This window comes from Petaurus breviceps, unplaced genomic scaffold (assembly GCF_028583685.1).
Source record: "Petaurus breviceps papuanus isolate PSGF00001 unplaced genomic scaffold, PetGlider_PUasm1.0 174, whole genome shotgun sequence".
Lineage (NCBI taxonomy): Eukaryota > Metazoa > Chordata > Mammalia > Diprotodontia > Petauridae > Petaurus > Petaurus breviceps.
Genome location: NW_027185761.1, coordinates 9176773 through 9194707, shown reverse-complemented (window position 1 = coordinate 9194707; position 17935 = coordinate 9176773). Strand labels below are relative to the sequence as shown.

At 38.2% G+C, this 17935-nt stretch overlaps 1 pseudogene; it reads right to left on the bottom strand.

The window, feature by feature from the left end:
• Nucleotides 1-2918: 2918 nt before the first annotated feature.
• Nucleotides 2919-3434, bottom strand: LOC138158382 (large ribosomal subunit protein uL23-like; annotated as a pseudogene).
• Nucleotides 3435-17935: the final 14501 nt, after the last annotated feature.

Sequence of the window (17935 nt, the reverse complement as noted above, 5' to 3'; positions counted from 1 at the left end):
GGAGGAGATATTCTCTTTTTTTCTCTGGCACGCCATAAGATTTCATGGCATCAGGTTGTTTTTTCTCTGTTAGAAAGAATTCCATACAAAGAAAAAAAAACCAGGTAAAACAAATTATAAAGGTGTGTATGCACACACACATAGATATATATGTATATACACACATGTATATATATATATGTACACACACACACACACACACACATATATACCATGAGCAATAAATACCATATTGATCAATGAGATGTTGACTAAACTCCACTGAACAGAGTTGTCTTCTACAGAAAGCTGTTCCCAATTACTGTTAATTTTAGGGTCTTTCTTATGTTGATTATTTCCTATTTATACTGTATATAGCTTGGTGTGATAGTAATGGCATTTAAAGATTCCCCTGTATTGGCTTGGTTTTTCAAATTGATTGTGTTAAAACCCAGAGCTTGTTAATCCCACCTGTGGGATGGACTTGTTGACTTGAAAAGAGATACACGAACTGGGAGGAGCTGGTGACGTAGATTTGGAGAGACAAGAGAGAGGCAGAAGAACTTTTTGGAAGCAGCACCTCATGGAGGCAGAGAGAGAGACTGAGAAGGATTGCTGGGGGCCACTTTGAATTGCCCTGGACTTTTGAGACCTGCCCCTGGAGTTGCCAAGGACTGAGGAGACATGGCTGTTTTGCTGGTACTTTGTCGGTCTGTTTTGATGTTGTTTTGCCAGATTTGTCCACTGGTGAAAGACAGTCCTTTTGTTGAAGAAGTCCTGGAACCGGGCTTTTGGTTAAGAAGCCCTGAGACTGTCCTGCAGACAGAGTGAATATTGTCCACCGGTGAAGGACAGTGCTGTTGTTGCAGGGGTCTGGGAACCTTTCTGTTGGTTCAGAAGCCCTGAAGAAAGATTTTCTTGTATGTTTACAGAAATCCTGGGAGAGGGTTTTGCTAAAGTTTTCAGGGGTTCTAGGACTGTTCTACAGACAGAGGATGAATTAATGAAGGGACTGGCAATGTATCTTGTGACCTTGCTAAGCCTTGTCTCCCCAGGAACTAAGATTGCTGAGAACTTGCCTGTGTCAAGATGAAGAAAAGACCTCCATTTGGGTATTAAGTGCTGTGCTTAAACTTGCTGTAACTCTGGGGTAGATTCAATTGTGATCCAGGGGTGGGGAACTTTTGACCTTTTTGTGTTCTATGGTTGAACAAATGAATGTACTTTACTTAGATTGTAAACTAATCTCTATTTGAGAAGAGGGGCTTTGTGGTGGACTAAATGAAGGTATAGCCTAGGGGTGGAGAAGTATTTAGAACAGGGACTTTGTAATTGATTGAATGATTGGAAGGTCCTGGGGTGGGGTAGTCCTTGGAGATTATTTAATCACACTTAGTAAATGCTGTATTTGGAATGATGTCATGTTTTGATCTTCTCTGTTCTTGGTTTGTCACTGAATAAAATGGAGAGCACCTATGCTGGTATTCTGAACCTTGGGAAGTTGCCTTTCCTTGGCATTACATTACACTTGGTTATACACATTAGTATGTTGTCTCCTTCCTTAGGTTATGAGCTGCCTTGAGGGCAGCAACTTAGCACAAAGTCTGGTACATAGATCTTTAATACATCCTTATCACCTAACTGGCAAAGAATATCTCTGATGCTACAACCTCTGTCTCTGATTGCATATGTGACTTCCTGTCTCACTGTGTTTGTGTGTGTGTGTGTGTGTGTGTGTGTTTACTCAGTATTTAGCCTGGTGCCTTGTACATATTAGTACTAGAAAAATATGTGTTGACCCAGTTACAAGTAGAAAAAGAAGCAATTTTGAAAATGCAGATTTTTGCCTCCAACAATCTGACTGTTCATTTCCTCAATTTCCTCATCTGCAACAATTTCATTCTTCCTGCTACCTCAGCTGGATACCAGCATGAACAGAGCTTAAACCTTGCCATGTTTTAACATGGTAACACTGACACGACTCAGAAACTTGAAATTCCACTCTGACCTAATTTCCTGTCCTACTCCCCCAACCTTTTCATTCACATAAAGCATATTCTTTGCCCTGATTATGACCTTTGGTCTTTGGAATGATTCCTTTGCACCTAGTTTATCTCCCTCACTCAATCAAGCAATAGGCATTTATCCTATAATATATGTAGGGCACTGTGCTAAGCCATGGGGATACAAAGAAAGACAAATACATAGCCCCTGCCCTCAAGGGACTGATATTCTAATGGAAGAGACAACACACAAACAAATAAGTTCAATCAAGATACATTTACTGTGTAAAATGGAAGGAAATCTTGGATAGAAGGCACTAGCAGTGGTGGAGTGCCTAAAGTAGTAAGTAGATAGAATTTGAGCTCAGTCTTGAAGAAAGACAGGAAAGCTAGGTGATAGAGGTGAGGAAGCAGAGTGTTCCTAACATGGGGGACAGTCAGTGCGAAGCCATGGAGCTTAGGCTACTTTGGCTCTCCTGTTTTCATATCTAGCTTTGATCTTGTGAATTGTTACTTCTATGCACTAGCAACTCAGTGGTTCTTAACCCCTCTTTGTTCAGGGACCTCTTTGGTGGTCTGGTGAAACCTATGTATCTTTTCTCAGAATGATATTTTTAAATAATGGAAGGAAATGATCAATTTCAGTTAGAAATTAGTGAAAATGTATTTTTTTTTTCCATTCAAGGTCACAGACCTACTAAAATTCATCCTTGGACCTCTCTTTGATGGTTCATGTTAAGTTCATAGTATCTAAAATCCCTGTCCTTCCTACTCCCAATCTGCTGACTGGTATCCCTTCATTACTCCATCCACTAAATATGTCAGCTTTGTGGGCTTTCACTGAAAAAAATATGCAATAGAGTTGATTTTACCCATTACAGATTCACTACTCAGAAACCAGTTGTACTCTTTAAAAAAAATTTTTTTTTTATTCTGGAAAACTTTATTTTTATCATAGGTGGAATGGGGACACAGCAAGTTAGATGATTCCAATTTTGTTAGCAACATCTAAAGCATCATAGTCTGGAGCAAGACGGACATAGGCCTTCTTCTCTCCATCGGGCCGGATCAGTGTGTTGACCTTGGCCACGTCGATGTCATACAGCTTACTTATGGCCTGCTTGATCTGATGCTTGTTGGCCTTGAAGTCCACAATGAAGACTAGGGTATTATTGTCCTCAATCTTCTTCATAGCAGACTCGGTGGTCAAGGGAAACTTAATGATGGCATAATGATAGAGCTTGTTTCTTCGAGGGGCACTCTTCCGAGGGTATTTGGGCTGCCTTCGAAGTCTCAGTGTCTTGGGTCGCTGGAAGGTGGGGGATGCTCAGCTCTTCTTTTTGTGGCTATGGACACCCTTCAGCACTGCCTTCTTGGCCTTCAAGGCCTTGGACTTGGCTTCTGTCTTGGGGGGGACAACAACTTCCTTCTTCGCCTTCCACTCCATGTTGGGGGAAAAAAAGGAAAAAAAATTTTTAAAGCAATTGGGGTTAAGTAACTTGCTCAAGGTTACAAGGCCAGCTATTTCTGGGTGTGGTGCTAAGTATCTGAGCCCGGATTCTACCCAGTTGTACTCTTGCTGCTGCTTGAAAACTATCTATCATTTATCCTTATCAACTCCTTATCTCATTCCCCTCAGGTATTTTTCCAAACTTCCTTCTCTCCTCTGTCTATCTTTTCCTTGTTTTTCAGTTGCTTCTGACTCTTCATGACCTCATTTGGGGTTTTCTTAGCAAAGAACCTGGAGTGATTTGCCATTTCTTTCACTAGCTCACTTTAAAGATGGGAAAACTGAGGCAAATAGGATTGTGACTCATACAGCTAGTGAACGCCTGAGGCTGAATTTGAACTCAGGAAGAAGGTTTTGACTCTGGACCTGGCATTTTTTTAAAAAAGCAATTGGGGTTAAGTAACTTGCTCAAGGTTACACAGCCAGGTGTTTCTGGGTGGGTGCTAAGTATCTGCACCTGGACTGGATTCAATTCCCAGGTCATCCTGACACTGGGACCGGTGCTCTTACTTGCTGTGCTACCTGGCCCCCTCTTGGACCTGGCATTTTATACACTGTGCCACTCACAGATGACCTAGCCTTCTAGTTCATTGATAAGATTGAGGTCATTTGACAGTTTCCCAAGACTCCTTTCCCTTTCTCCTAAACTTCACGATATCATTACTCCTCCAGTCACTGAAGAAAAAAAATGACCGCAATTATTAACAAATACTGACATTTTTACCAATATTTTTGATCTTATTCCTCCAATCAACCCTGTTCTCCTGCATGTATAGTGAAAAGAATGACCTTTCTATTGGTTCCTACCTATATACCTATAAAGAAAATCAAATGTCTTATATGATCCTAAAAACAAGTAAACAATCACAAAACAACCAAATAAACCCATCTAGCCCAAGGCATCTCTTTCCTTTGTGAATAAATTTCTTTGAAAAGTTATTTATATCCAGTGATTCCATTTCCTTACTAACTAACCACTCTTTGCTTAGTTCCCAGTAATTGGGATTCTACTCCCATTACTCTACTGAAAAAAATCTAAAGTTCTTTTTTCAATCTTCATCATTTTTTTGGAGGTTTCTATAGCTCTTGATATTCTTGGCTACAACTTCCTTTTATTTCCGTTTTGTTATTGTTACTATTATAATTATTTTAAACACCAGTATCTACAACTTCTCCTTTGGAAATTGCTTTAGGGAATAGGGAAATTTTCTATATGACCCTAGGTTATAGAACAAAGTAGTTATGGTGTATGTATAGGATGGTGGGTGTCAGGGAGGACAGTACTTATCCAAACTTAGACCTTAGGATTGACCTCAGAGATTTGGAATGGGGACTTCAGTTGAATTTTATCAACGTTTCTGCCACAATTTTGATGTCCATACTTCTTAAGATGCAACAATCTGCATTTTCATTCATTTCAAGGCTTCCTGCCTCCTAACTCCATCTAAGGCTCTAGTAATATTTAAAGCTCCTTCTGTGCTTAATGGATTGGGACTGTGAGTCTTAGCATCTCACACAGCACATATTCTTCTTTTATGCAATGATCTGCTGCATATGGCTTTCCTAGGAGTAGTTCTACAGGGTACCTACACAAAGGACCAGATCATTGGCATAATTTAGAATGTTTTAGCTCCATGTAAAGGTACTCTTTGGGCCTTACGCCTCCAAATAAATTACTCTGTCACACAGGGATGTTTGTAGGTCTTCAGATTTCTTCAGAGTTCAAAAAGTATGAAGAGAGTCATGTGGTATCTCCTTATAACACTTTCTTGCAGACATGAATGTTCCTAACCAGTTCTATGAAAATTCTGTGCTTCACAAAGAAACACCAATTTGTCTTAAAAATACAAAATGAAGAGGAAAATAGTATATTTCCACCTCATCATGTAAAAAAGTCATTAATTCCTGGCCATATGGGAAATAGGAAAACTTTGCTATTAGTGCATGAAATGGAAGAATAGGATATAAAAGTCTGTATAGACTGATAACCAGAATTTGCACAGAAAAATTTGAAGGGAAAATAGGCTTCAGAAATTATTTTTTCAGGTTAGATTAATTTAATTCCAAAGTCAAATGAATCCATCACTATCATGCCTGCAAATGGTGCTCAACCCTCCCTTTATGATTGCATGTTATAAATTTGACAGAGATTAGATTGGGCAGATAGAGTCACCCTGAATATGGCATATGATACTTAACTAGGTAAAACTGATTCCCAGTAGCTAGAAAGTGGGAACTCACAGACTGGTTCATGTTAGTGTGGATGTAATGAATTAATCCATATTTGAATACTTGTTTAACAGAAGCCAATGTTTTCCTTGCTTGGTCCAGTTTATACTATTGGGCTAAGTAAGGGACTGTACTAAGGAGATGAGAACCATTAGATAGAAAATGAATAAAGTGAACAATCCCTTAGAACTGTAAGAAAAATCAACTTTCAAAGGTAGGAACTTGTAACACTGGTGTGCTTAAGCCATTGTTGCTAGTAGCCATATCTTTCTCTTTGTGGGGTTTTCTTGGCAAAGATACTAGAGTGGTTTGCCATTTCCTTCTCCAGTTTGTTTTACAGATGAGGAAACGGATGCAAATAGGGTTAAGTGATTTGCCCTGGATCACACAGATAGTAAGTGTCTGAGAATGGATTTGAATTCAGATCTTCCTGAATCAAGGCTCAGAGCTCTATCCATTGGAGCACTTAGCTAGCTGTGCATATTCTGGGCTCTCTTGGAGCCATAGTCTAAAGCTCTACTGTTCTCCTGGGGCTCACAGTGAGTCAATCAGATAGTTTCAATTCAATAATTAAATACCTATTACTTAGAAGATATGTTAGACGTTGGGGGAATCAAAGTATGATCATTATGTTAATAATAACAGCTCACTTTTAAATAGCACTTTAAAGATTACAAAATAATTACATAGATGATCTCTCAAGAAGCCTGTGATGGAGGTACCATTATTATTATCGCTAATTTATAGAAAATTGAGGTTGGGTGATATAAAGTGACTTGTCCAAAGTAAGTTGGGAGAAATAAGACATAGTTGCTGCCTTCAAATAGTTTATAATCCAACAGGAATTGTAAGGCATGAATACTAATAAAATTAGAGTTGACTGTGGCATAAACATTAAATGATTTGCCCTGAGTTTTCCAGCCAGAAAGTGTGGACTTGATCTCAGATTTTAGGATCAAAGTTTTAGGGATAAAATGGAATTGAGGCCTTTAAATCAGCTCTCTTGTCTTTTAGGTGAAGAGACTGAGGGTCAAAGAGGTTAGTTACCTTACCCAGGTTCATGCAACTTATAACTTATGGTGTCAGGTTTCCTGACTTCAAGGTCGGTTCTCTAGCTATTATACCAAGTTCATTTTAGCTCTCTAAGACTGACTACACATTTCTAGAATAGTTGCTACTTTTCACTGAGATGAAGTTTTTTCACAAGGAGTTCTCTAGATCAATGAAATCACATAGCTTGTACAAAATATATTTGGCTTAACCTCTCTGGGCTTCAGTTTCCTCATTTGTAAAACGAATGGGTTGGACTATATGGCTTCCTAGGTTCCTTTCAGCTTTAAACGTCTCTAGGATCTTATGACCTTTCAGCAATTTATTTTCTATGAGGAATAATATTGTGGTAAGATTTTATTGCATCTCTTTTAGTGGGGAAGATTTAAAGGACTTTCAAGAAGTTATAACTGAGAGGAAAGGTTAAATATGTTACGGTTATTTCAGGGAGCTAATCTTGCTGAATGAGACTTTAAGTATAAAAATAAGTTTGATGTTTTCAAAAAGACTAAACATTAATGAAATCACATCACTGGAATTGAATGGAAAACTTCAAAAAGACTAGTCAGCAAGGAAAGGTATGTATTTGGCCATGGGGCAATGGAGATTGTCTGAAAATTTAAGCTGCCTCTCAGTGCTATGACTGACTTTGATTTTCTTCATTAAAGCAAGTGTTTTAAACTAAAAATAGAGCTGTCATCTTTAACTAGAAAAGAGGATGAGGCTAAGTTATTACTGAGTACCTTTAATTGAGAAACTTATAATGGTAATTGTAATCTGATAATTCCTAGATGTCAAGGTGACTTGGTCGCCAAAGGTAAATGAGAATGAGGGAAAATGTTTTATATAAGATGTCAAAGTAGTAGAAGAAACTTGGAACTTATCTGACACCACATTATTAAAGAATTTAGATCGGTGTCTATGGTTTCAGAAATTTCTCAGGCTTTTAATAGACAAATAGTGATTGGAGTAAGGGATGAGAATATACAGGAAAGGATTTTAGAAGGAAATTGATTGAAGCAGAATTATAGGATTTCGTCAGGTAACTGGACCCCATGTAGTAAATATACAATTGATGGGAAATAAACATAAAAGATGGAGAATATGACAAAGGATTAATAGAATTTGACTAAATTAGAAAAGCTAGAAACACACAAGAAGACAAGGAAAATATTAGTGGATGAGTTCAGTTATTAACCATAGACACATGGTTACTTGCTTTTTGACAACCCTAATTTTATCCTGCAGTGACTATCATTGATTTGTTTCAATTGGTAACAGCAAAAAGATGCTATGGTTTTGATGATAGCAATATAAGAGCGTGACTTGTAATAGAAGAAATAAGCAACAGTGACAAGTACAAAGTGATGATGATGGAGGGGGAAAAAGGAATGGAAATAGATAAGACTGTACTAAATATCTAACATGAAATTGAGGGGGAGATTTTGTGGAATACAGTTATTAATAGTAATAGCATTTTAAATTTATAAGTCATCCTTCTGAGGTGGGTATGTCATGGAAATCCGTAAAGGATCTATGATTTTTGTCAGCACAGGAAACCTCCGGTGTGTTATAACCACCTCAGATTTAAAAAAAAAAATCAATTATTGGAAGTTGTTTTAGCTAGGAAAAGTTAAGTGATTTGCCCAGGATCAAATAGCTAGTAATTTCTGAGTTGGGATTTGAACTCTGGGCTTCCTTTCACCAAGCCAGCACTCTCTTTTTAGAACCACAAGCACAGGACATATCCTAGATATTTTTGTCCCTATTTTATAGGTGAGGGAAGTGAGGCTCAGACCATTTACTGAATGCTTTTTCCAGTACGTTTCCCTCTTCTGAGAGAGTCTACAACAACATGCATAGTTCTTTTGATGCTGCCTTTATCACAATGTGTGGAGAACCCCCCCAATCCAATAGTCATTTGTGAGAAGCCAGACCCATTTACAAATGGGTGACCCTAGTGCTGAGATTCACCCCCAACACACGATATCTCTAGATTCATGCCCATTTCAGTGCTTATAAACAAGAACCATCTAAGCTGGGCCCTTGCCAAGACAGATTCTAGGCCTAAAACAAAAACCACTGGGACTAGAGGAGTGCCTGATCCATAACTAATTCATGTGGCAGAATTCTGAGGGGTCTGTCCTGACATTAACATAATAGTACTGGTGTACAGTAGAAAAATACTGGATTTGGAATCAAAGGGACTACATAGGAATTCTGACTCTGCCTCTCTCCTAATTGCTTAATGCAATGCTTGGCATATTGTAAGTGCTTAGTAAATACTCATTGACTGACTCAGTGACCCTAGGTAAGTCACTGAACTGCTATATAATTCAGTTTTCTCATTTGTAAAGTGGTGGGCCTACATGGCCTCTAAATGACCTTCCACCTCTAAATATATGACTCTATAATCCTTTCCTCATGCATCTGGTTTGGATGGATATTAGCAGCTACTCCACCACCTGCTATTATCTCCAGAGTCCTGTGTTTTCCTGGACTAGACTCACAGAGACTTAGCTTTGCCCTCTGGGTAACTGGGATGAAGTCTCTGTGGGCAGCCCCATTCCTTACCCCATCTCTCCTGACATCTTTAGCCCTGATTCTAGCTCCTTATCTGTCTTAACTTTGTTATATCAGCTGGCAGGGGATGATGGTTAGTGTGGATTTAAAGGGGCCACAAGAATTGAAACATTACTCACCTTATTAGGAAGTTAACACCTTGTTAGGGCAGCAATGGATGCTGCGTCTGAAGTTGGAAGACTCATCTTCCTGAATTCAAATATGACCTTGGACACTTACTAGCTATGTGACCCTGGGCAAGTCATTTAACCCCATTTGCCTCAGTTTCCTCATCTGTAAAATGAGCTGGAGAAGGAAATGGCAAACCACTCCAGTATCTTTGCCAAGGAAACCCCAAATGGGGTCATGAAGAATCAAACACAACTGAAATGACTGAACAACAATAACCTTATCAGAAATAAATCCCTAGAAAACTTTTAAGAGGAAGACTTGTGAAAGTGCTCCCTGAGCTGCGGTCGACCTGGATGGGGAAGAACAATGGTGGAGGTGGAGAGCTGGAGTCCTCCCTTTTCATTGGCCAAGGAACTGAAACCCAGAAGGATTACATAACATGCTCTCAGGCAAGTAGTATCCCTCATAGAACTAGAATCCAGGTCTCCTTTCCCAGGGCCAGAGGGAGATGGTTCTTTCTGTTTTGCCTTGTTGCCTCATTGTTCACACACACACACACAAACACACACACACACACACACACACACACACACACCATTAGTACAGTTTGAAGATGAGAGCATGGTTATTATTCGTCCTAAATTTAAAGCATTTTCCAGGAGTTGCAATCACCAAATCCAATGTCATTTCTCAGTTCTCGTGCCTGGGCAGCCCTTGACATTGCCACTAACCCTCTTCTCCGTGACACTCTCTCTTTTTGAAGTTTTTGTGACACTTTTCTACCCTTCCTGTCTGAACTTTTCTTCTCAATCTCCTTTTCTGTTTTTTTTTTATTCAAATCACATCTACTAACTCTAGGTGTTCCCCAAGTCTCTGTTGTAGACCCCTTTTCTTTTCTCCTTCTATACTGTATCCTTTGGAGAATTCATATGTTATCCTGGGTTCATTTAACTTTTCTATTCAGATATTTCCCAGATCTATATATCTACCATCCCCATCTATTTCTGCTGTATCCATCTATATTCAGTAACTATCTTGTGGATGTGCCAAATTGGATGTTTGAGCATTTCCCAAACAGATTTCATTATCATTTCCCCCAAATCTTTCCATATTTCCATGTTCTCAATTATGGTCAACACCACCACTATCCTTTCAGTCACTCAATCTGACAGCCTCAGCGTCATTCTCAAACCCTCTCTCACACTCACACCACATATCTAATCTATGGCAGTTTTGTTATGTCTTCCTTCACAAAATCTCTCATATGCACCTTCCCTCCCCTATCTGTCCATGCATATGACTACCTTAGTACAGCTACTCATCACTTCATGAACAAACAATTTTAATAGATTTCTGCTTGATCTCCCTGTCTTAAGTGTCCCCCCACTCCAGTCCAACCTATACTCAGCTGCCAAAGTAATCTTTTCAAAGCTCAGGACTTATCTATTGTAGGTGTCAATGGTGGAAAACTCTACAAAGAACTCAAGACTTGATATTAAGCCAATATATACTTTGAGTTGGTGATTTTGGTGCAAATGTAGGCAGAAGAGTGGATGGCCACAAATTAGCTTGAAAAATATGGTTCAGGAGAAAGAAATGTGATAAAAAAACAAAGGTTTATAGATTACACCATAGATACTTTCCTCAAGAAAAGAGTCAGAAGGTCTTGGGCATGATAATCAATAATTGACATCAGTTTACTGATCAAAAATAGATTAGTTTGGCTGGACTGTAGAATAATGTTTAAAGGGGGAATAATATTAACTAGACTGGAATGGTAGGACAGTATCAGATTGTGGAGGGCTTCAAATTCTAGGCAACAAGAGGGATAAGCTTTTCCTTAATGAAAAGAGAATACAACAACAACAACAACAAAACAAGTAAAGAAATAAATCAAGATTAAAGCTTAAGAAAGGTAGTATGGTGTAATGGAAAGTTCAGTAGTCTTCGAGTTAGGAAACCTGGATTCTTGTCTTTCCTCGTTTAATAACTTTCTGTGTGAGTGCTTAACCTTTGTGAGTCTCAGATTCCTTTCCTATAAAATAAAGAGGTTGGGCAAGATTAACTCAGGTCCTTCCCCAAAATTCTTTAACATATTCATCCTTTAATGGATACATTCTCATTGATATCATTTATGAATTTCTGAGGGCGAGAGTTGAACTTCACTAAGACAAATGGGTACTGGCCCTTACAGTTCAAATGCACTTCCAGGTCATAACATTGAGTCTCAAATGTCAACAATGTATGACATTCAAGACATAAAAATTTAAAAATGATTCTGCCTTTTATCATCAAAGTGTTTAATTCAGTTCTTAACAAAAGATTAGATGATTGATTTGTATGTAATGAATCTAGTTGAAGATCTTTTTAAAAAGGTATTTAGTAAGTGATTTTTATTGTAATTCCTTAAGATTGTTACTTCATATTATTTGAAATGCTTAGACATTGTAGTGTGATACAAGCCAGGAGTCATTGTAGGTTTTTGTAGCCTGCACATATCATGCCAGCAAAAAAACATGCCCAACATCTCATTTCCCACCTGGCTGTACTCAGTTTGGACTTGTCTTACTTCTCTGGCAGTATTCATTTATTTTGGTTGTCTTTGGCATCTCCATCAGTCCACTCTTTGGCTGGCTACCATCCCCTCTACAGGTTCTTTTCTGTGTTGTCTTTCCCTACTAGACTGTAAGCTTCTTGAGGGAAAGGATTGTTTTCTTTCAGTAAACATTTATTAAATACCTGCTATGTACCAGGAACTGTGCTAAGTGCTCAGGATATTAAAAAAAAAAGACAAAAGATCATCCCTCTTCTCAAAGAGCTCACAATCCGGTGATATTGAAATTGTGATTTCATTGACATAGGGAAATCCTGGAAGATTTCCCTCTACTTGTACAGACTAGTGCCTTCTTTGTACCTTATAATGCTAGAGAGCTTCTAGAGTACTCAGAGATTGTGATTTACCTGGTATCTACAGTTTGTGTTAGCTTGAATTCACATCTTCCCAGCTCTGAGGCCATCTCTCTATCCACTATGCCATACTACCTCTCCTCCTTTAATCTGCTTCTATGCTCATCTTTGTTATGTATTTATGCATCTTATTTTCTCCTTCCAGATTGCAAACTTCATAAGGACAAGAGGCCAGGTCTTATTTTCCTTTGTATAACCCCCCAGGAGCTAATAAAATGCATGTTACAATAGTGACTTAACATGTGTTTGTTGAACAGATGGATGAAAAAATGAATTTATACAATTCTAGGAAAGATCCTTGACAATAGTTGTTCTGCCACATGCTGGAGCTTTTTCTGCCTCAATTTTGTTTGTATGGTCATACTTACACAGCCATCCTGTATTTAAAGGACCACTGGTGGTCTTCTGATCAGGTTACTTTCCTTTCAATAACTTTCTTTGACAAGCATCACCTGTTTTGGGTGGATGGAGTTGCTCTGATGTAGAACTGAATATACCAGAAACTCTCACTTGGGGATCTTGGCTTCCTCCCTTCCATAATTACCCTCTCTTTCACCCTGAGTTGCTGTTAGGTTGTTGGGTAGTAGTAGCCCTGGTCAAAGGACCCTGACAGGGACTCACAGAACTTACAGAATAAAACATAGCCTCTGATAGAACATTTAAAGGTAAAATGGAGCAGAGAACATCTAAAAGAAGGCCAAAATATGGTATATATTAGTATTAGGCATTCAATTTAAGTTTGCTGTTCAATTGTGTGTTAGACTCTTTGTGATCCCATTTGGAGGTTTTCTTGGCAGAGATACTGGAGTGATTTTTCTATTTCTTTCTCCAGCTCATTTTACAGGTGAGAAAACGGAGACAAACAGGGTTAAGTGATTTACCCAGGGTTGCACAGCTAGTAAGTGTCTTAGGCCAGATTTGAACTCAGGAAGATGAGTCTTCTTAACTCCAGGCCCTAATCTCTACCCACCATGCCACCTAGCTGCCCTAAGTTTTCTGGTAAGGGGGACAACCAAAAACAAAAACAAAAATATGGGAGGTTATATAATCTTCCCTTTCAGGTAAAATTTATAAAATTATCCACAGAAAACATTGCTTTTTTAATTTATACTCTCTTTTTGCCCCCCTCTCCCTCAATATTAAGCTCAAACATAAAAGTACTGCTGTTTGAATTTGGCCATTAAGTAAGGTAGTGCTTATACAGTATAAACTCTTGTTTAGATTGGGGAAGAGGACTGAATTTGGAGCCAGGCAACTTGGATACAAATCACTTTTTATCTTAGTACTTGTGTGGCTTTGGGGAAATCATTTTACTTTTCTGAGGTTCAAATTCTTCATCTATAAAATATGTGTGTGTGTGTGTGTGTGTGTGTGTGTGTGTGTGTGTGGTAGGTAGTAGAAGGTCTCTAAAATAGTTTCTAGCTCTGAAATTGATGAGCTAGTGATAATGGGTCAATTGATCAAACATGTCTTCAACCACTTTTTATTTTTTGAAGAAGGCAAGGCAGTTGGAGTTAAGTGACTTGCTCAAGGTCACACAGCTAGTAAGTGTATTAAGCATCTGAGGCTAGATTTGAGCTCAGGTCCTCCTGATTCCTGGGCCGGTGCTCTGTTCACTGTGCCACCTAGCTGCCCCAAACCACTTTCTTTCAAAAAGTACAGTTTCTTTGTTTGACCAGGAAGTTCTGGCTTACAAGGAGAGACCATAATATTGAATTCTTTTTAGGGAAAGAATTTATGGGAAGGGCTGAGTCAATTCAGTTCAAATACCTTGGTTTTGGCAATGTAACTTAATGCAGGGACGAAACCTGAAGAATCTAAATTAATTGGCACTTAGCATGTCCATTAGACTGTATCTTCCAAATAACAGATGTCTCAAATGAGCTTCAGACAGGCATTTTAACTCATTCAATTTGTGCTCAAATCCTTTTGCAAGCACCTATGGTGCAGATGTTCTATACTGTTGATTAAAGTGACAAGCATAAACAGTAGATTCCAGATGTGAGGGAGGCAAATGGGTCATTCTACTGCACAGGTTTAACATGATTCAGATTTGTGGCCAGACAAAAATCCAATCCAGCAAACAATTACTGGGTACCTACTATACATAACACATTGTGCTATGTGTAGAAGATACATAAGAAGTTAAAATGAAAAGAAATACTTTCTTACCTTCTGGGAATTTATTTTCTATTGGGGCATTCAACATGGACACAATAAGTACAAAATAAGGTAATTTGAAGTGGAAGAGAGTGAAAGAGGGGAGACTTAGGGGTTATAGGGGTAACATTTGAACTGATCTGAGCTGATGGAAGATAAGGATTTTGAGAAGTGGAGACTTGGAAGAAGTACATTCCAGGTATGTGGTAGAGGTGGGGAATGCTCTGTATTAATTTTCAGAGTTGTAGTGATGGAATGCTGAGTTCAAGGAATAGCTAAGTGACCATACTAGCTTGCAACATAGAGTGTGTCTAAGGAATAAAGTGAGATAAGACCACAAAGTTAGTTTGGAGGTGCATGATGGAGGTCCTTAAATGAGAGATCATTGTCCTCAAGTCAATAGGGAGTTATTGTAGGCTTTTGAGCTATAGAGAGAAGTGGTCAGATTTGTGCCTTAGAAAGATTTTATTGGTAAATGTAAAGAGGACAGATGAGACAGCAGAAACTGGAATCATGAGAAAGAATTAGGAAGTAATTGCATGATCCAGGAAAGAGGTGATGAGAACTTGAACTAATATTTTTAAAAATAAACATCTGTTTATTTGTTTGCTCATACATTTACTTATATATTAGTTCATTCATTTATTTTTAACATTCTTTTTTTATATTTTGCATTCCAATTTTTCTACTTCCTTCCATCCCATGCCCCATCCATTGAAAAGGTAAGTAATGTGATATCAATTATACATGTGAAGTCATGTAAAATATGTTTCTATGTTAACCATGTTGTGAAAAAAGCAAGAAAATTAAAGTGTAAAAAGCACATTTCAATCTACACTTAGAGTTCATCATTTCTTTCTCTGGAGGAAGATAGCATTCTTAATCATGAATCTTTCATAATCGTCTTGTATCATTGTATTGATTAGAGTAGTTAAGTCTTTCAAAGTTGATTATCCTTACAATATTTTTGTTTCTGTGTAGAATGTTCTTTTGGTTCTGCTTGTTCACTTTGCATCAATTTATGTGTTTCCTCAGGTTTTTCTGAAACCATCCTGCTCATCATTTCTTGTAGCACAATAGGTATTCCATTATAATCATATACCATAATTTATCCAGCCATTTCCCAATTGATTGATATCTACTCAGTTTCTAATTCTGTGCCATCACAAAAACAGCTGCTATAAATGTTTTTGTATAAATAGGTATTTTTGCCTTTGATCTCTTTGGGATACAGACCTAATAGTGGTAATGCTGGGTTAAATGTATGCACAGTTGTATAGCCCTTTGGGCTTATTTTCAAGTTGTTCTTCAAAATGGTTGAATCAGTTTACAACTCTACCATTTTTTTTTTCTAAATCACCTCTAGCATTTTTCAATTTCCTTTTTCTGTCATCTGTTTCAGTCAATCTTATAGATGTGATGTGGTACCTTAGAGTTGTTTTAATTTTCATTTCTCTAATCAATATTGATTTAGAGCATTTTTTTTCATGACTAGAGATAGCTTTTATTTCTTCTTCTGAAAACTGTCTATTCCTATCCTTTGACCATTTATCAATTGGGGAGTGGCTCTTCTTTTTATAAATTTAGTGCAATTCCCTGTATATTTAAGAAGGTCTTTTCCAGATAATTTTTACTCAGATTCTCACTTTCTTTCTAATTTTGACTATATTGGTTTTGTCTGTGTAAAATTTTTTAATTTCATGTAATCATAATAATATACTTTATTTCATATAATCATCTCTATCTCTTATTTGGTTATAAACTCTTTCCTTATCCACAGATCTGACAGTACTTTTTCTATGCTCCCCAAATTTACTAATCAAATCACCTTTTATGTATGTCATTTATCCATTTGATCTTATTGCTATATACAGTGAGAAATATTGGTATATGCCTAGTTTCTGCCAAACTGCTTTCCAGTTTTCCCAGCTTGTGGTTTAGTAGTTCCAGTCATGTCTAACTCTTCATGATTCCATTTGGAGTTTTCTTGGCAATGATACTAGAATGATTTGCCATTTCCTTCTCTAGCTCATTTTTACAGATGAAAAACTGAAGCAAACAGTATTAAGTGACTTTCCCAAAAATCACACAGCTAGTAAATGTCTGAGGCCAGTTTTGAACTCATGATGAAAATGAGTCTTTCTGATGCCAAGTCCAGTGCTCTATCAATTGTACCTTCTAGTTTCCCAGCAATTTTAGTCAAATTGTGAGTTCTTGTTTTAAAAGCTTGGATCTTTGAGTTTATTAAACACTAGGTTATTATGGCCATTACTACTGTGAATTGTGTATTGTTACAGAATGGGAGTCTGACAATCTTCCCTGCCCCTTGGCCCTTTGATGGGCTTAAGTGACTCTGAGAATCTTCTCTGATTTGAAAATATACTCTGCCCCTTCATAGGCTGAATGTGGCCACATGGAACCTGTGGTGAAAGGCTTATTTTTCAGGAATGCCCACACCTTGTTACTTTGTGATTGGGCAGTGGGTCAAGAGGGCTGTGACATTCTCTGATCCAGGAGATGGCTATATATACACCCCAATGTGAGGTTCTGCTTTAGGGCTTACTTTGGGAAGAGTTGTGTGATTTGACCAGATGAGACTCTGGGCAGCCACTGAGCCCCCCAGCTTTGAAAACCCAGATGTTGGTGCTTCCCTCTCTGATAACTGACTGGGTATGGATGTAATGGTCAGACAGTTGGAAGCCTGTCTTCTGGTCTATTTCTCTGTCTGCTTGTAACTTCTGTTTGTATTCTCTGAAGTTCAGGGTGCTGACTTTTTCCCCTGAGCTAGGTAAAATGATATATGTTTGACTGATTAAAGTAAGATTGTTTATCCATTTTGAGTTGCTTTCCTTTGGAGAAGCAGATCTAAGAACCCGTCTTGGCAGCCATCCTGGGTATGCTAGGGTGCTTGCTGCTTGTAGCAGCAAGCACCCTAGCATACCCAGGGTTTGCAGAATTATCAAGGCAGAATTATCAAGACAGAAACAGATCAAGTAGAAAGCTTTCCAAATTGTCTAACCATTACATCCATACCAAATCAACATCTGGGTTTCAACATCTGGGTTTTTCAAAGTGGGGGGGGGGCCCTCTGGACAACGGCTTCCCAGAATCCAGATCAAATCACAGAATATTTCTCAAAGTGAGCCCCAAAACAAAGCCTCAAATCAGGGTTTATATACCCTTCTCCTGGCTCAGAGAATGTAACAACCTTATTGACCCACTGGCCAATCAAGAAGTATCTACTGAAAAATAAGCCTCCCACCCCAGGCTTCAGGTGCACTTTAGCCTAGGGGCAGGGAAGATCTTAAAAATTTACATTCCCATTACACTGCTACATGTATCT